Source organism: Chiloscyllium plagiosum, chromosome 20 (assembly GCF_004010195.1).
Source record: "Chiloscyllium plagiosum isolate BGI_BamShark_2017 chromosome 20, ASM401019v2, whole genome shotgun sequence".
In the NCBI taxonomy this organism is placed as follows: Eukaryota; Metazoa; Chordata; class Chondrichthyes; order Orectolobiformes; family Hemiscylliidae; genus Chiloscyllium; species Chiloscyllium plagiosum.
In genome coordinates, this window is record NC_057729.1 from 20,479,837 (window position 1) to 20,500,515 (window position 20,679).

Sequence of the window (20,679 nt, forward strand, 5' to 3'; positions counted from 1 at the left end):
CACCCCTGTATCTCAGAGAGAAGTAGGGGAGGAGGCACTGGTTAGCTCAGCTTTTATCAGAGTTTGATCAGCTTCACGATACTTCTCTAGTAATGTTTGAGCGGTGAGCCTCTTACAGATCCCTAACCAGGAAGTACACCCTACTGTCAGGCCAGAGTGAATCATTTCAGTAAGATACTGTGGCACCCAATTCTTTTACCCTTGCTGAAGTATATCAGGATCCTTCTGATGCTCTTCCAGATCGGAATTGTTAACAAAGAAGTGTAATGTGAGTCTATTGATGGAGTTTCGCATACTTTCAGCTCTACAGGTGATCATAATGATCTTTCATTTGGCAGCCTAAGTAGGAAAATTCTTTACTAAATCTGAAGCATAATAATGATGTTCTACTTTTGAATGATAGCATAGAAAGTACTTCACCTTTGCCTAGTGTCCAAAGATACCATTGGATGTGCTGGTAATCAGTGCTGAAGATCCACCCATTTTGTATTTTTGTCCAAGGTATTTTGCAGTAACTTCACTTGAAGCTTCAGCATTCCTGACTGCAAATCTTCCAGTGCAAACAGCAATCTCAGAAGAGATTTTTGTTCATTCTTGTCAGATATTGCATGGGTCTTTTTGAAGAAGTGGATCAATACTTTGCAGTAATCATGATGATATATTCCTCTTTTTTCTACTTATTTCCAAACTTTAAGAACTTGAGGGTGTTTTTGCACTGCTATTGCAGTTGGGTGTTGAAACCTTTCAGCTCTTCTTTGATTGTGCAGTTTTGTAATCAGCAGTCTTTCATGCACAGACCTTCTCTGCAAGTGAAGGTACCATGAAAATGTTAAAATGAATTGATGATCAGCCAAGCAAAATTAGCATCCTCTCAACGACCACCCAACTGTCTTCTAAAAACAAAACAGTCTGGATGCTACAGAGTTAATGTTACAAATCCAGTATGACAGGTAGCATTGAGGGGGTGGGGAGGTTTCAGAAGGATTTGGACAGGTTAGGAGAGTGGGCAAAGAAGTGGCAGATGGAGTACAATGTAGGAAAGTGTAAGGTCATGTACTTTGGTAGGAAGAATAGAGGCATGGACTATTTTCCAAATGGGGAGAAAATTCAGATGTCTGAAGTGCAAAGAGACTTGGGAGTTCTAGTGCAGATTTCTCTCAAGGTAAACTTGCAAGTTGAGTCTGTATTTACGAAGGCAAATCCAATAATGGCATTTATATTGAGATTACTTGGATATAAAAGCAAGGATGTACTTCTGAGGCTCTGGTCAGGCCACATTTGAAGTATTGTGCATAGTTTTGGGCATCATATCTCAGGAAGAATGTACTAGTCTTGGAGCGTGTTCAGAGGAGGTTCAGGAGAATGGTCCCAGAAATGAAAAGCTTAACGTATGGGAAACATTTGAGAACTCTGGGTCCATACTGGATGGAGTTTAGAAGGATTAGGGGGCATCTAATTGGAACATGAATACTGAATGGCCTGAACAGAATAGATGTGGGGAAGATGGTAGGGGAGACTAGGACCTGAGGGCATAGCCTTAGAGTAAAGGGAAGACCTTTTAGAATGGAGCTAAGGAAAAACTTCTTCAGCCAGAGAGTGGTGAATCTATGGAATTCATTGCCACAGAAGGCTGTGGAGGCCAGGTCATTGATTATATTTAAGACTGAGCTGGATAGGTTCTTGATTGTCAAGAGGATCAGGAGTTATGGGGAGAAAGTGGGAGAATGGAGTTGAGAAATTTATCAGCCATGATTGAATGGTGGAGCAGACTCAATGGGCTGAAATAGCCTAATTTCTGCTTCTATGTCTTATAGTCTTATGGACTCCTGTCCAGAACAGTTAACTTAATTTTGTGTCTCCTTCCACAGTCACTGCCAGGCCTACTGAGTTTCTCCAACTCTCTTTTTGTTTCAGCTGCTTAAAGTAAAGTTCCAGGTCAGTTTTCAGTCCGTTGCCTTCCTACACCTTTTTATAACCAGATCAGGGAGAATCGCAAACACTTGAATCTGAGACTTTGTGAGGGAGATGACGGAAATACATTCACTCATATAGGGAAAGCTTTCAGTTAAATGTTTAAGGTACTAATGTTAAGAAAATGCTTTTAGTTAATTAAAGTAGAAAATGAGGATGTACTTGGGGGAGATGTGGAGATAGGGTTTAACAAATATGCAGATGAGCCTCTGATGTAGGAGCAACATAGCTATGACCTCAGCAGTCACAAGTAGTAGAGTTGAACCTGTATAGGATAGAGCATGATGTCTTGTAGCTTTACCATCATGTCTTGTCTATCATTGTTTAGCAGTAGCTGAGATGTCTGGCCTGAAATTATATGAAGGCCCAAATAAGCCAGATGTTACAAAATCCATTGTCCAGGAGACAATCACATCCTTTAGGCTAGGTACTTCAGATTTGCCCGTCAGAAACCTGGAATGGGAATTTGGAGTTGGCAATTGAGTGTAAGACTTTGCAAGTATCGAGCAGGTTTGATGTTCTTGCAACTTGTGTGGAGAAGAGTAAAGATTGAAGATAGGGTGAACAACTAACCATATGCCATGATGCAGGAGGCTGTTTGACTGGAGGTGATTGGTGGGGTATGTAGCTGTGGGACAGTATATTTAAAGGGGGAATAAACACATTTGTCAACAGCCAAGAGCATGAGGCCCAAACATTTTATAACTTATGTGATGTCAGGAGTGACAACAGTTGTTCAGAGGTGAAGAGAAACTTTGAACTGAGGGGAAGAATTCAGTCTCTATGGTCCATGTGGGCTAACATATGTAGGAATAAGGAGGAACTTCTGCAGAGGAAGCATGAGCATTTAGGGATTACATTTAAAAGTAGAATCACTAAAATAATAATCGTTGGATTACTTCTTGAGCAAGGCTAAATTATAGGATAAATAAGATGAGAAAGGTGAATGTATGACTCAAATATTGATGTGGGAGAAATGGAATTTGATTCAAGAGCCGCTGTGCTTGTAGTGGGGGAAGTGAACTGTATCATTAGTATGAACATCATTTGAACCATTGTGGGTCCACTATTGGTGAATTGTATAACTAATCTGTTTGGAGGTATTTTACACTAAATTATACAGTCGGGATGGGAAAGTTGAAAAGTGCAGGATGGTGATGTTATGTAATGATAAAAGAGCATGACAGGAAGTTGTAGAATGTACAAACATGAAGTGAATTAGCAAACAAGGTCACAATGTTGAGGCTTTTGTGGCATAGTAGTAGTGACCCTACTTCTGAGCCAGGAGGCACCGGTTCAAGTCTGATCTGCTCTGGATGTATGTCATAACATGTCTGAGGGGTTGATGAAAAATATCAATAAAGTCAGGGCAGGGAAAATAATAAACAAAGAGAATTAAAGGTACCTTTACAAAATTAAGTAGCTTTCACAAATGTTGATTCATTGTGTAATGAATTGCTAGCACAAATATAAATAAATGAGCATAATGTGAGCATGGCTAAAACCTGAATATTCATCGATATTTTAAATTTTAGAAGGACATAAAAACAAAAAAAAAGGTGACATTGTTCTATTAATAAAGGCTAGAATCAAAAGTGTGAAGCAATCTTGGTTTGGGGATAAAAGTGTAAAATCACTGGTAAGAGTGGTTTATCGACATCTGGCAATGGCTAAACTTGGATAGATGATAAACCAGAAAATAAAATGGGGCTTGCAAGAAAGAAAGGATCTACAAGGAGCCGTTACAGGCCTCGGATAGAGATTGCGACAACTTCATCCTTCCCCTGCTGGTGGACATGCAGTCATTCTATATCCTTTATCGCTTCGATAGCCTGAACGCAGAGCAATAAGTTCAGGGAATGTGTCTGGATGGGTTACTCTTTGGAGGGTCGGTGTGGACCGGTTGGGCCAAAGGGCCTATTTCCACACTGTAGGGATTTGAATAAAAAAAGAAGCTACAATAATTGTGAGAGATTTCAAAGTGGAACATATTACCTGGTGTGGATGTGTTAACAGACTGTATTTAGGATAGTTTCATAGAAGAATACATCCTGGAGCTGACCAGAGTATAGGATATTTTAGATTGGCAAACCTGTAATGAAACATGATTTCAGAGTAAAAGATCCACTAAGTAAGAGTGATCATAGCACAATAGAATTTCACATTCAGAAATGAGTTCCATCAACTGAAGAAAAATAGTCATAGGGTATGAAAACAACATTGGGTAAAGTGGAATGTCAAAAACTGTAGAAACTGTCATTGTTTTTAAGTATGCTTGAAAAGGGCTTCTAAATGTTTGCATCAATATTAAAAAATCAGCTGCCGTTTTCTTGGATAATAAGAAATATGGGACAATAAGTGGTTAAAGCATATGAACAGGAATACAGTAGCAAAAATGAACATTAATCTTGTAGAAAGTGAGACTGTATTGTTAAGAGTCAGAAACAAGAAAATTACAGGTAAAATTAAAGATTATCTCTGCACAGTAGATGACAAAAAAATCACCTCTAAAATAGTAAGGGCAGGGCACAAAGGGGAGGGAAAAATGTAAAAACACAGTAGTTACTGGAGGAAAGATTTTTGGAAAATTAATAGGACTAAAGGCTGATAAGTCCCTGGACTGACTGTCTGCATCCTGGGGGCTAAAAGGAAGTAGCTTCAGAAGAAGTAGATGTATTGTTTATAATCTTTTCAAATTTCTGTAACATTTGAAGTGATTCCAGTGGTTGAAAATCTGCTGGTGTAACACCAGTCTTCAATAAACGAGGGAGTCAGAAAGAAGAAATGTATAAGCCAAGTGGTTTAACACATCACTGGGAAAGTGCTGGAATCTGTGACCCTCCAGCCCACCCCACTCACTTATACCTAGGGATCAGCATGACCTTCTTGGTATACCCTGCAGCATTACTGGTAGCAGCCAATGTTTCAATAGTGTTGCCAGCAGTGTAAAACTACCAGTTTCTGATTGACTGCCAACTGTTAGAGAAGGAACTTCCATAGTCCATGGATCTGATGCTGGTCAGTTAAGTGCCAAAGTTCACTTCAATTGCATTGGGCCTCCTTCACAAAAGTAACATCATGTTCCTGTCAGTTCTTTAACTAGTAAGGGTCCTGCGTCACAGGGATGGAATCTGAGCCAATATTTTTGCCCAGATTGCTGTTATTTTCATCTCAAGGCAGACATTGTACTCTGGGAAAGTATAGGATTCACAATTCCTTAGAATGTAACTGTAGGAGTTAAACAAGCCAAATGATAGACCACATGTTTACTGTGTATTAATAGTGTGTTTGTTGGCACATGTTCAAGGGATAGAGAAAGGGGAAGCATTACAGATTATACTGATTACATCCTTTAGCTTTATAAGTTTTCATAATTCTGTTAATATTGGATAATGTAAGAAGACAGAAGATTGTTTATTGCAAAATGAGAGAAATTGCATTGACATGATTCATGTTTAGAAAATTTAATCATTACAAGAAAACCTCAGTGCATTACTGAGGCAATGCCTGCTAAATCTCCTACATTACAACTATGACGACACTTCAATATACACAGTCAACTGTGAAGTGCTTTGAGGCTGACAGTGGTCGCAAGAGGGTCAAGTTTAGAGTGGTGCTGGAAAAGCACAGCAGGTCAGGCAGCATCCGAGGAGCAGGAAAATCAGGCAAAAGCCCTTCATCAGGAATGGAGAGATAATTGGGAGCAGGGTGGGGCTGGGAGGAAGGTAGCTGAGACTCCAATAGGTGGATGGAAGTGGCGGTAAAGGTCGGAGAGGAGGGTGGAGCGCATAGATGGGAAGGAAGATTGACAGATGGGACAGGTCATGAGGAGGGTGCTGAGCTGCAAGGTTGGAACTGGGGTAAGGTGGGGGGAGAGGAAATGAGGAAACTGGTGAAGTCCACCGCGCCGTGGCCGAACACTTCAACTACCCCTCCCATTCTGCCGAGGACATGCAGGTCCTGGGCCTCCTCTATTGCCACTCCCTTACCACCTGACACCTGAAGGATGAACGCCTCATCTTCCGCCTCAGAACCGTTCAACCCTATAGCATCAATGTGGACTTCACCAGTTTCCTCATTTCCCCTCCCCCCACCTTACCTGCTCCTCAGATGCTGCCTGAACTGCTGTGCTTTTCCAGCACTACTCTAATCTTGACTCTAATCTCCAGCAGCTGCAGTACTCATTTTCGCCTAGTGGTCTCAAAGAGCTCTACTTTAAAATCTCACTCTACATTATAATAGATGCAAAATACATCTTGAAACCACTTGCAATTATCAATGGCCGGTCTTTGATACACGAACGTCATTTAAACTGAAAGAAATTGGATATTCAATAAGAAGTCAGACGGCAATGGGTAGTAATAAAATTAACATTTCTGGAAAAGGGATCTCTTTCCTCAGCTTCCTTAGCAACAGGGAAGCTTCCATTGCTGGATTGAATGCTGGAGTTATAAAGGGTTTCTCAGCTCCTATGGAGGCTAGGTGGAAACTAGTCATTGAACAAAAGTCATAACTATCTGAAATTACTACTATTCTTGCAAAACAGGGCGCGGGTCTTCAGGACAGTGGCTCAAGATTAAGTACATGGTGATTATCATGTTAAATTTTAATTGCGCTGTGCCAGCACCTTTCGCAGTAACATAAATTGAGCAGTTTCTTCCATGTTGCTGATGTATATTTCAAAGTGGAATAGAGCCAACACAAGAGTCAATGTTTGATTGAATGTTTTCTCAATGCTTGATTTGTTTTTGGCATATAATCAGTTTCTTTGAAAAATAACTGACAGGTCATTTGATCTCCAACTCATTATCTTGATGTAGAACAGCCCGCATGCCAATGATGCTAGCATCAACAACTAGTTTGAATGGCTTTGATACGTCCAATCTTATTACAATGGAAGCATGTTAATTTCTTTCTGCCACTTTTTGATTCTAATCTTTCCCCTTTATTGCTGTGATATCTGTCTGTTCTCAAAAACTGCTATGTCTTATGGAAATCTTTGCTCTAAGCTGTTTCATGGCCAACTCATGTTCTTTCTAGCACATGCTAGAAGCCAGAGTCAATAGATGTAAAGTACAGCAAGTCAGACAGCATTCAAGGAGTAGGAAAGTCAACGATTTGTCCAAAATGCCTTGTTGGGCCTGGGGAAGGGGAGGGAGCCCAGAAGTAAATAAAGGGAGGGTTGTGGGCTGGGGGAAGGGTAGGTGGGATGGTGATGGGTGGATGCAGGTAGGGGGTTATTGTGATTGGTCAGTGGGAAGGGCAGAGTGGATAGGTGAGTAGGAAGATGCTCAGGTTAGGTCAGGTTAGGGGGGTGAAAGGGAGGAGGGCTGGACATGGAATAAGGGAGGGGGTAGAGGGATTTTGAAGCTGGTGAATTCAATATTGAGGCCATTAGGCTTGAAGCTCCCGAGGTGAAATAGCAGGTGTTGTTCCTCCAGTTTACGATTAGCCTCACTCTGATACTGGAGGAGACCAAGGATGGACATGTCGTTGGGGGAATGGCAGGGGGATTTAAAATGGATGGCAACCAGAAGGTTGGGTTGGTTGATGCGTGCAGAGCACAGATGTTGCAGTATCACCCCTGTCTTTTAAACTCTAATTAATAAATGCTTAATCTACTTAGCTGTTCTTGATGATTCAACTCCTGCATCTCAGCAAACAGTGAAGAGAACCTCTTAAACTGCCTTCAATATCCTTTCTTAAGTATAGAGACCAAAATTGTATCAATATCTTGCACAATTGCAACAAGACTTCACTATTTTTAAACTCTAACTCCCGAGAAATGAAGGCGAAATATTTAATTATTTATTGCACATGCATGCTAATGTTTTGTGTTTAATGCACAAGAACATCTAAGTCCCTCTATACTGCAGTTTTTTTGGAGTCTCTCTCTCTCCACTTAAATAATAGTGTGCTTTTTGATTCTTCCTAACAAAATGCATGACCTCACACTTACCTACATTAAACTGCATATGGCATGTTTTCGCCCACACCCTCAACCTATCTATATCTGCTTGCAGATTCCTTGTATCCTTATCACAGATGCCCTCCTACTTACTTTTGTATCAAAAGCAAATTTGGATGCACTAAAATCTGCTCCCACCTCGAGTACAAAATCAATAATAAATAATTAGGGCCCTATAATTGATCCTTGTGCCTTCTATAAAGCTTAAAAAGAGCTGTTAATTCTGACTTACTGTCTTTTCTGTGTTAATCAAACCTCAAACAACGCTCATATATTACCCACACCCACGATAATGAACTCCTGTTTTTGCAAACCCTTTCATGTAGTATCTTATTTAATGCCTTCTGGAAATTCAAATACAGCAACCTTTTGTCAACTCTGCTTGTTATATCATCAAAGAATGCTAGAAAATTTGTCAAAGATAATTTCCCTTTCACAAACTATGTTGACTTGATTGCATTGAGCTTTTCTAAATGTTTCTGTTATTTCTTCTTTATTAATAGAGTCTAGAAGATTTTTAAAATAAATTTAATTGGGCTTGGCTGGCTGGACTAGCAATTAATCCCCATCACAAGTTGACCTTGAGAATGAGATGACAAGTTGCCTTCTTGTTGGAGTCCATTGGTGTAGGCATACCCATAATGCTGTTAGAGAAGGAGTTCAAGGATTATGTAATACTGAAGAAACAGCAATAAATTTCCAATTCCGGATGGCACATGGCCTGGAAAAGCACTTGCAGGTGGTTTCTTCCCATTTATCTGCTGCCCTTGAACTTCTACATGGTCATATGTTTGTAAGGTTCTGTCTAAGGAGCCTCAGTGAATTTCTACAGTGCATCTTGCAAATGGTGCATGTTGCTGCTACTGAGTATCAGTAGTGGAAAGAGTGAATATGGTGCCAATCAAGCAGGCTACTTTGTCATGGTTGGTGTCAGCTTCTTGAGTGTTGTTGAAACTGCACTCATCCAGGCAAATAACTCTTAACTGCAAGTGGGCGATGTTCAATCACATTCTTGACTTGTGCTTTGTAATTAGAGATGGGCTTTGGAGGATCAGGTGGTAAATTACTTGGTACCTTAGCTTCTGACTTGTTCTGGTAGCCATGATATTTGTATGGCCAGTTCACATCAGCTTCTAATCAATGCCAACCCCAAAGATGTTGATAGTGTGGGAATTCAGCCATGGTAATGCCATGAATGTCAAAGGGCAGTTGTTAAGATTCTTACTTACTGGAAATGGTCAATGCTTGGAAACTATGTGGTGTAAATGTTACTTGCCACTTGTCAACCCAAACTGGGATATCATGGAAGCCTTGCTTGCATTTGGACACAATTGCCTTGGAATCTGAGGAGTCACAAATGGTGCTGATCATTGTGCTGAACATTATCATCAGTGAATATCACCATTTCTGACCCTATGACAGAGAGAAGGTATTTAATAAAGCAGCAAAAGATGATTGGATCTATTGCTCTGCCATAAGGAACTCCTATAGAGATATCCTTGGGCTAAGATGACTGATCTCCAACAACCACACCAACATCCTATGTGCCAGGTATGACTCCAAATGACATAGAGTTTAATTCTCATTGACTTGTGTTTTGTTAGGATTTCAAGACTGTGGTTAAATTCCAACCTAGTCAACAGCAGGCACTGTCACTTCACCTCTGGAATTCTGCTCATTTGTCCATGTTTAAACCAAGGCTGTAATGAAGTCAAGAGTTAAATGGCCCTAGTGGAATCCAACCTGAGCATCAATGAGCAGGTTATTGCTGAGCAAGTTTTGCTTGACAGTACTGTTGATGGACTGATGGGACAGTATTTGGCTGGTTTAGATTTGGCCGACATTTTGTGTATAGGACATACCTGTGTAATTTCCGAGGACAGGCAAAATCGACGTTTCGGGCAAAAGCCCTTCATCAGGAATAAAGGCAGAGAGCCTGAAGCGTGGATCTCTGCCTTTATTCCTGATGAAGGGCTTTTGCCCGAAACGTCGATTTTGCCTGTCCTCGGAAATTACACAGGTATGTCCTATACACAAAATGTCGGCCAAATCTAAACCAGCCAAATACTGTCCCATCAGTCCATCAACCCCCCCCCTCCTCTAGCTTATCTCTCCACGCTTCAGGCTCTCTGCCTTTATTCCTGATGAAGGGCTTTTGCCCGAAACGTCGATTTTGCCTGTCCTCGGATGCTGCCTGAATTGCTGTGCTCTTCCAGCACCACTGATCCAGAATCTGTGTAATTTCCTGTCTTGTCAAGTAGATGGCAGTATTGTTGTATTGAAACAGCTTGGACAGGGGAATGATAAACTCCGAAGTACGTCTTCAGTGCTATTGTGGGGAATCTTTTCAGGGCCAGTGTTCCCTCTTGGCTGCATGGTTGTGCATGTGCACAGCTGTCCTGATGTTACATGAACAGTGATCATGTTTGCATTCCGACTGCGGCATTGAGTTCCAGTTCCAAAGTCATTGCCATCTGTGGGTCTTGGAGACCCATGCAGCTGATTAGAAAATTAGAAGAACATTAGTCAATAAAAGGTGCTTCTACCATTTCTTGATATCATGTATCATGAACTGAAATGGCTGAAGACTGAAATCTGTAAATTGGGGCCCTTTGCAGAAGACTAAGGTAGATGATCCAGACAGCACTTCTGGCTGAAGATTGCTGCAACAGTTTCTGCTTTATCTTTTGCACTGATATGCTGAGCTCATCCATTATTGAGGATAGGGACATTTGTGGAGCTTCCTCCTCCAGTGAGTTGTTTAATTGTACAACACCATTCCCAACTGGATATGGCAGGACTGCAGAGCCTCAATCTGATCTATTGGCTTTGGAGTTGCTTAGCCTTGATTATTGCTTGTTTTTTGATTAGATTACATGTGAAAAATTCTGGCCTGCAGCTTCACCAGATTGATATCTTATTTTTAGATATAGCTGGTGTTGCTCCTAATATGCCCTCCTCCAATTTTCATTGAACTACTATTAATCTCCTGATTTGATGGTAAGGGGTAAAGTGGGGGATATGACAGGCTTTAAGGTGGCAGGCTGCATCTGTATACAATTCTGCTACTGCTGATGGTCCACAATGCTTGATGGATGCCCTTTCTTGTTTTGCTGGATCTGGTTGATGTCTGTCCCATTTAGCATGGTGATCATGTCACACAACACAGTGCAAACTATTCTAAATTTGAAGGCAGGAATTGACTTCCACAGAGCTGTGTGATGGTTACTCTTACCAATAGTGTCATGAACAGATTCCTCTGCAGCAAGCAGATTAGTAAGGATGAGGTCAAGTATGATTTTGCTGTTGTTGGGTCCCTCATCATCTGCTACAAACCCAGCGTAGCAGTTATTTTCTTTAGAACTTGACAACCTGTTTGGTGTTATTGCTGCTGAACCAGTCTTGCTGATGGACATTGAAATCATTTAGCCAGATTACATTCTGGGCTCTTATCACCCTTAGTGTTTCCACTAAATAGTGGTCAGTGTGGAGGATTCAGGGGTGATGTATTGGTGGAGGAGGTTGAATTCTGTGGTTATCAGCAAGAGGCTTCATTGTCCTGGTTTCCTGCAGGAGACAAAACCCAAATTGGGTGACTGCTTTACAGAGCACCTACATTCTGTCCACAAAACTGATCTTGACCTTGCTGTTGCCTGCCACTTCAACACACTATTGTGTTCCCTGTCCAATCATCTCTGTCTTGGGCTTGCTGTAGTGCTCCAGTGAAGCTCTGCACAAGTCAGAATAACAGCATCTCATTTTCAACATGGAAACACTACAGTCTTCAGGACTCAATATTGAATTCAATAATCTGAGGGCCTGAGCACCTTCTCCCATATCCTTACCACATTGTCAACACATGGGCTGCTACCACAACTGCTACCACATTGCTGACTGATAATACTTCTAGTTAGCAGCTTTTGATTCCTCCAGGCTGATGTTTACTGATTCCTTTGTTCATCTTACTGCTTTTTTTTCACTCTGGGTTTCACCTCCACCTATTGTTTACTCTTCCCCAGCCCCCCCCCCCCCCCCCCCACTCCATCTTTACTGTAAAAAGCAACAATTTCCTATCTTAAATCAGTTCTGAAGAAGGATCATTGGACGCTAGACATTCATTCTGCTTTCTCTTCACAGATGCTGCCAGACCTGAATTTAGGCCCGCAATTTCTGTTTTCTTTTCTGATTTCCAGCATCCACAGTTTTATATTTTCTTTTCTTATCCATGTTTAACCTGATGCCATGAGACTTGATGGGGTCCAGAGTCAATGTTGATAACTCTATTCCATCTGGATAGCACTATCTCATCACTTTTGCTGAATCTGTCCAGCCAATGGGACAGCTCCTACATTGAGATGGTGATAATGATGTCTGGGATGTTGTGTGGAAAGGAAGGTTCCATGAGTATGACGATGTCAGGCTGTTGCTTGAATAGTCTGTGAGACAGTTCTCCCATTTTTGACACTAGTCCCCAAATGTTAGTCAGGACCAGCTGGCAGAGCTGTTGTCTTTCTAGTGTGTTGTTTGATGCCAGATGGTCCACCCAGTTTCATTCCTTTTTTGAGATATTTTAGTGGTTCATAGTTCATTTCAGAGGGCATTTAAGGTCAACCATATTGCTGAGTCTACAGTCACAAGTAGGCCAGGCCAGGTAAGAATGACAAGTTTCCTTCCCTAAAATCCAAATGGGTTTTATGACAATCCACACTGGTTTTATGATCATAGTTAGACTTTTAATTCCACAAAAGCTTATTGACTTCTGTCATGGTAGGACTTGAACCTGGGACTGCAGAACATTATCTGTGTGTCTGGCTTACTAATCCAGTGACAATACCACTACATTATTGCCTGTCCTTAAAAAGAGGGATAGGGCAAAGCAAGAGAGCAAAAAGCAATAAGGCAATTAGAGTTGGGGAGAGAGGGACAGTGGGTACAAACATAGGAATGCGCTAGTAGATATGACTATTTGTAATATAGGCACACTATCTTAAAGTCCACAGCATTCTTAGCAAGGTAGATGAATTGATGGTACAAATTGAAGTAAATACTCATAGCCTAATTGTGATTACACAGATGTGGCTGCAGTCTGAATTATCAAGGGTATTCAACATTTAGAAAGTGTACACTAAAAAGAAACAGGTACATAGCACTGTTAGTAAAGGTCAAGACATTAATGAGAGAGGATCTTAGATCCTGAGAACAAAACAGTTAGTGGAATTCATAAAAAAAGAGGCAGCATTTTGGTTGGAGTTTATAGCTCACCAATCAGAAAAGTAGAGATGCATGTAGTAAAGGAAATACAGTAATTATGGGGAACTGCAATTTACATATAGTTTAGGTAAACCATATTCATGCTAATGCTGTGGAGACCAAATTTCTGAAAGCATAATAAGAATGTTTTCTAGAATACTATGTTGAGGAAACACTGGTAGTGTCCAATATTGTGCAGTGAGAAAGGGTTAATTGATCATAATATTGTGGAATTCTACATTAAGATTGTAAGTGATGCACTGTAATCTGAAACTAGGATCTTAAATCTAAACAAAATAAAAGGGAAAAATTAACTGTAGTAGATTGGGAAGCTACTTGAAAGGTATGATGTGAGACAGGCAATGGCTAGCATTTAAAGAATTATTACATGGTTTAATATGAGCTTGATTGAGATTTTGAAGAAGTAATGAAGAGGATTGATGAAGGCAAAGCTGCGGACGTAATCTATCTGGACTTCAGTAAGGTGTTTGACAAGTTTACTCATGGTAGACTGGTTGGCAAAGTCAGATCACATGGAATACAGGGAGAATTAACCATTTGGATACAGATCTGACTCGAAGGTAGAAGACAGAGGGTGTGGTGGAGGGCTGTCTTTCAGACTGGAAGCCTGTGAGCAGTAGCGTGCCACAAGGATCCGTGCTAGATCCACACTTTTTGTCATTTGTATAAACGATTTGGATGTGAACACAGGAGGTAGAGTTAGTAAGTTTGCAGATGGCACCAAAATTGGAGGTGTGGTGGACAACGAAGAAGGTTACCTCAGAGTGCAATGGGATCTTGATCAGATGGGCCAATGGGCCAAGGAGTGGCAGATGGAGTTTAATTTAGGTAAATGTGAGGTGCTGCATTTTGGAAAGGTAAATCAGGGCAAGACTTATACACTTAATGGTGAGGTTCTGGGGTGTGTTGCTGAACAAAGAAACCTTGGAATGCAGGTTCATAGCTCCTTAAAAGTGGAGTCACAGATAGATAGGTTAATGAAGAAAGTTTTTGGTATGTTTTCCTTTATTGGTCAGAGCATTGAGTATAGGAGTTGGGAGGTCATGTTGCGAATGTACAGGATATTAGTTAGTCCACAATTGGAATACTGTATGCAATTTTGGTCTTCCTGCTGTAGGAAGGATGTTGTGAAACGTGAAAGGGTTCAGAAAAGATTTATAAGTATGTTTCCAGGATTGGAGTGTTTGAGCTACAGAGAGAGGCTGAAAAGACTGGGGCTATTTTCCTTGAAATGTCAGAGGCTGAGGTGTGACCATATAGAGTTTTATAAAATCATGAGGGGCGTGGTTAGGATAAATAGACAATGTCTTTTCATTGGGCTGGGGGAATCCAGAACTAGAGGGCATAGGCTTAAGGTGAGAGGGTGGTGCACATATGGAATGAGCTGCCAGAGGAGGTGTTGGAGCCTGGTACAATGACAACATTTAAAAGGCAGCTGGGTGGGTATATGAATAAGAAGGGTTTAGAGGGATATGGGCCAAATTCTGACAAATGGGACTAAATTAATTTAGGATATCTGGTCAGCATGGATGAGTTCGACCAAAGGGTCTGGTTCCATGCTGTACATCTCTGTGACTCTCTATGACTGTAATTGGACACAACACTTCAGTGTTCAGAGCTTTGTATAGTTTAATCAAGATGTTCTCTAATCAATACTCTGTCATTCTGAAAACTTTAAGTGAAAAATATATTGAATTGAACAAAAAGAAAATAGTCGTGGATGTTTTTCCTGGTATAAGTTAAATTGTTTGCCTCTGTTCAGATCTGTTCCACATTCTTGTTGCCAGTCCTTAGCACTTGCTGCAGCTGATATGCCAAAGGCTAGAATTGCACTAGACAATGTTGATGAAATTCCTGATTGTAACAAAAACTGAATTCCAGCCACTGGTCAATATGTATTACATTGCAATTAAAACTGAAAATTCTGGAGAAACTCAGCAGGTCTGGCAGCATCAATGGAGAAAGAAAGAGAGCTAATATTTTGAGTCCAATATGACTTTTCTTCAAAACTTTACATTCTGAAAAGCCATTATATTGGACTTGATGTGTTAGTTTTATTTTTCTCTCATAGATGCTGCCAGACTCACTGAGTTTCCCACAACTTTCTGTTTTTATTCCAGTATCCCCAGGCCATTGCTTTTATTTGAACATTATGTTGGAGCTGAAATCTGTGTTGAAGTCTAAAGCATAGAACCGAGATGAGCAGTAAAGATACCGGCATAAACTAAGGGGTGGGGAGAAAAAATATAAAGGAGATGGTGATGAATATGATGCGAAGAAGAGAGTAAGGCATGAAAAGGCATGAAAAGACCAATACTGATCAAAACCAGAGACCCAGACAGACATCTGGCAACTATGGCATGGACTGATGACATCACAGGTTCTAAAAAGAGACAGTGCAAGATAGCAGACTATGACACATTCCTCCCAGATCGTCTCAACGCCTTCTATGCTTGCTTTGAGCAGAATTTCGGCAGTGAGGTAACACCTATTCAGACAAGTCCTGATAAACCTATCCCAACAGTCTCTGCATCAAAGGTCAGATCAGCTTTCCTTCGTGTGAATCCAAGAAAAACTTTGGGACCAGACGGAGTACCAGGCCGTGCACTCAGAGCATGCGCAAATCAACTGGCAGAGGTTTCTTGGACATCTTCAACCTTTCCCTGCAGCAGGCCCCACTGTCCCTGCCTGTTTCAAGAGGGCCAACATCATCCCTGTACCTAAGAAGGCTCATGCAGCATATCTCAATGACTACCGCCCAGTGGCCCTAACTTCAGTGGTCATGAAGTGCTTTGAAAGGCTGGTCATGGCATTAATCAACTCCAGCCTCCCTACTACTGTTGACCTACTCCAATTTGCCTATCAGACCAACAGATCCACGTTAGATGCCATATCACTTGCACTTCACTCCTCCCTAGAACACCTTGACACCAAGAACAGCTACGTAAGAATCCTACTCATTGACTACAGTTCAGCCTTCAACACTATTATCCCTGTGAGATTGATTACTAAACTTAGTGATCTCGGACTAAGCCCCACCCTCTGCAACTGGATCCTCATTTTCCGCAGGCCATAATCAGTGATGATTGGGAACATTATTTCATCCTCACTAACACTCAACATTGGAGCCCCCCAGGGGTACGTTCTTAGGCCCCTACTGTACCCACTGTATACCCATAACTGTGTCACCAAATACCAGACTAATGCCAATTACAAGTTTGCTGACAACACCACCATATTCGATCGAACCTCAGATGGCGATGAAACAGACTACTGATGGGAGGGAGAAGACCTGGAAAAATGGTGCACTGAGAAGAACCTAGCTCTCAATGCTGGCAAAACCAAGGAACTCATTATTGACTTTCGGCAGGATAGTACTCATGCCGCCCTACATATTAACAGCACAGAGGTGGAACAAGTGGAGAGTGTCAAACTCCTGGGAGTGGTCATCCACAACAAGCTTTCTTGGACTGTTCATGTGGACGCACTGGTTACAAAGGCACAACAACATCTCTTCTTCCTCAGGCAGCCGAGAAAGTTTGGAATGATGGCAAATATCCTTGCCAACTTTTATAGGTGCGCCATCGAGAGCATTCTGTCTGGATGTATCGCTACCTGGTATGGTAACTGTATTAGAGCTGAAAATGTGTTGCTGGAAAAGCGCAGCAGGTCAGGCAGCATCCAAGGAGCAGGAGAATCAACGTTTCGGGCATGAGCCCTTCTTCAGGAATCCTGAAGAAGGGCTCATGCCCGAAACGTCGATTCTCCTGCTCCTTGGATGCTGCCTGACCTGCTGCGCTTTTCCAGCAACACATTTTCAGCTCTGATCTCCAGCATCTGCAGTCCTCACTTTCTCCTGGTAACTGTACTATTCAAGATTGGAGACAGTTACAGAGAGTGGTGAACTCAGCCAGGACTGTTACAAAGGCCAACCTCCCATCTTTAGAATCCATCTACCAGGCCCGTTGTCAAGGAAAGGCCGTCAGAATTCTCAAAGATCCACCCCACCCTGGCAATGTTTTTCTACAACTTCTCCCAATGGGGAGAAGGTACAGAAGCCTGAACACACGCACCAATTGGTTTCAAAAGAGTTTCTACTCTATTGTTGTTAGAATACTGAATGAACTCACAAACTCTTAACATTTGCCTGTACCTGTGTTTTTGTTTTTGCCGCTATTTACCTATTATTTACTTATCTATGCTACTTAACTATTGCACATATTGCTTGCAAGGCAAAGCTTTTCACTGTGCCTCGGTACATGTGACAATAAATTCAATTCAATTCAAATGTGATTATCAGCATTCTTTGATGGTAGGGGAGAGTGTAAGCTAAGACTATTCCTAGCATGAAACTTAAGGTGAAGCATGAATGCATGTCAATATGTGTTCAACGAGGGAGATGATGCAAAATCAAATTGGAAAAGTGTGTATATGAGAATCGACAAGAGCAGGTGTATATGAGAAATGTCTGTATAAAGTGAAAGAAGGAGTGAAGGATCCTTTTGTGCTCTGAAGTCGAAGAAATGAGTGCCTCCAAATTGTTGTGACAATAAAGTTTGTCCAATTGGACAGAAAACTAGCCACCAGGATACATGAACATCAACTAGCCACAAAATGATATTACCCACTCTCACTGGTATCCTTACATGTAGATGAGGAAGGACATCACTTTGACTGGGAAAATACATCCATCCTAGGACAAGCCAAACAGAGACACGCACAAGAATTCCTTGGAGCATGGCATTCCATCTGGAGCTCTATGAACAAACACATTGACTTGGATCCCATTTACTATCCCTGAGAAAAAGAACAGGAAATGACATCACCACAGGCAATTTCATCACCAACCCAAGGAAACCTAAACACATAAATAGAAAGCAGGCCATGCCAACAGTGCATCATTCAGAGGCTCACTGATGATGTTACCTAGTATGGTGACAAAATGTCTGAAAAGAAACCTTCCAGCTCAGTGAGCAAACCTACATCCATAACTTTGAGTATATTTTCAGCTCACCTTTTGAAAACCCAAACTGCATGCTTTTTTAATTTTTTAGTTTTGTTAAATCATATTTGGATAGCTTTTATGAGTTTTCAAAGTTACCATGTAAGTGCCTAATATCTGGGATGATTAACTTTCTTTCCATACATGGCTGCTTGTGTAGGTGATTTTTATCAATCTTGATTAATATCAAGTGTTTCATCAAATATTTTGCTCAGTGGAATTAAATGCAGGATTTCCTTTGAAATACACATACATGTAGCAGTTGCAACAAATTGTCTCCTATTCTGCAGTTGTCATATTATTTTGTGTTGGTTGGCACACGTTGGAAAGCTCTGTCCCTTTTCTTCCTTTAAAATGTTTCCTAATACAATATGTTCCTATAGGTATTGACAACCTTATTGCACTTTGTCTTCTCTATCTGTGTTTCTTTGAGAAGTTGCTGGACCCTGCTGCAGACTGGTGTCAGGTAAGGTGCAACTGAGCATTAGTAGTAGGGGACTTGTTAGTCAGCGGTACTGAAAGGCATATCTGTGGCCGTGATCAAGACTCCAGGATGATGTGTTGCCTTTCCTGGTGCCAGGGTCGAGGATGTCTCTGAAATTCTTAAATGGGAAGGTGAGCAGCCAAAGGTTGTTGTACACATTGGTACTACCAACAACATAGGTAAGAAAAGGGATGAGGTCCTGAAGAGTGATCCGAGGGAATTAGGCAGAAGGTTAAAATGCAGGACCTCAAAGGTAGTAATTTCTGGACTACAACTGGTGCCTTGTGTTAGCGAGAGTAGGAGTAAGAAGATCTGGCAGAAGAATATGTGAATTGAAGCTGAAGCAGGGGGCAGGGATTCAGATTCTTGGATCATTGGGATCTCTTCTGGGTAAAGATGGCTTGTACAAAAAGGACGGGTTGCCCCTGAACTGGAAGGAGTCCAATATCCTGGCGGGAAGATTTGCTTGAGCCACTCTGGAGAGTTTAAACTAGTCTGGCAGGGGATGTGATCCAAAACAGTAGGGAGATGAAAGAGAAGGTTGAGGACAGTACAGAAGTTAATGAAAACAAGTTGAATAGTTAAGGCAGTGTGGTAATCCTAGTACTAGACAGAGCAGGCATGAACATGGCAAGAAGCAAGGGAATTTCTGGGTGAAACTACATTTATTTCAATACAAGAGGCCTGACAGGTCAGGCAAATGAATTCAGAGCATCGATGGGTACGTGGGACTGGGATGTTATTGCTATTACAGAAACTGAGGAAGAGACAGGATTGGCAGCTCAATATTCTGTGGTACAGATGCTATGGGAAGGATAGATGGGGAGGCAAGAGAGAAGGGGGAATTACAATTTTCATCAGGGAGAACATCATAGAACATAGAACATAGAACAATACAGCACAGAACAGGCCCTTCGGCCCTCGATGTTGCGCCGACCTGTGAACTATTCTCAGCTCGTCCCCCTACACTATCCCAAAATCATCCATGTGTTTATCTAAGGATTGTTTAAATCTCCCTAATGTGGCTGAGTTGACTACCTTAGCAGGTAGAGCATTCCACGCCCTTACAACTTTCTGCCTCTGACTTCTGTCTTAAATCTATCACCCCTCAATTTGTAGTTGTGCCCTCTTGTACAAGCTTCCCTGTAACCCCTATCTGTCACAGCCTCTGCCTCCTGAATGATTTGAAGTTCATCCAGCTCCCACTCCAGTTCCCTAACACAGTCTTGGAGGAGCGAGAGTTGGGTGCACTTCCTGCAGATGTACTTGGATGGGACACTATTGGCGTCTCTGACCTCAAACATCATGCAGGAGGAACATTGCTCTCCCTGCACTGCCATCCCTGCTAGTCCCCTAGTCACAAAGTAAAAAAGAGATGCTTACCTGATATGTCCCCGGTCTTTGAGGTTAGAGGAGGTGGTTGGGTGGGAGGCCCTACAAAGGTAAGGTCTTGGGTTGAGAATACACTGACTTATATAGCAGTACGGAAATAAAAATAAGAAGTCCCTCTTTTCCCAGAAACCTCTGCTCTGACTTCAAATTTAAAAGCACAAATCAGTGACTCACCGCTCCCGGCAGGCCCCTGGTGCAAGCTCCCGCCTTCAAATTGCTGCTGCCGCTGAAAAACAGAAATCATGGTAATACTGAGAGAGGACATACTTGGACATTCGACCACTGTGTCTAAGTGGATGGAACTGAGAAATAAAAAGGGGGAGATCACTTTGATAGCATTACACTATAGGCCTCCCAATAGTCAGCAGGAGATTGAGGAGCAAATGTGGAAAGATATCACAGATAGCTGCAAGAATAATAGGTTTGTAGTAGAGTCATAGAGATGTACAGTATGGAAACAGACCCTTCGGTCCAACCCGTCCATGCTGACCAGATATCCCAACCCAATCTAGTCCCACCTGCCAGCACCCGGCCCATATCCCTCCAAACCCTTCCTATTCATATACCCATCCAAATGCCTCTTAAATGTTG

At 41.7% G+C, this 20,679-nt stretch overlaps 1 long non-coding RNA gene across 2 annotated transcripts in view; it reads right to left on the reverse strand.

Annotated features, from left to right (window-relative positions):
- LOC122559905 overlaps positions 1–20,285 on the reverse strand; it is a 29,139-nt gene extending 8,854 nt beyond the window's left edge. The window contains exons 1-3 of one of the 2 annotated variants that reach the window (XR_006314591.1): positions 20,263–20,285; positions 3,967–4,063; positions 421–803 (exon numbers count right to left, since the gene is read on the reverse strand). This is a non-coding gene — a long non-coding RNA (uncharacterized LOC122559905). Of the gene's footprint in view, positions 1–420; positions 804–3,966; positions 4,064–17,856; positions 17,976–20,262 lie in introns of those variants that run through there. The other variant, XR_006314592.1, reaches the window with a different exon arrangement.
- Positions 20,286–20,679: the final 394 nt, after the last annotated feature.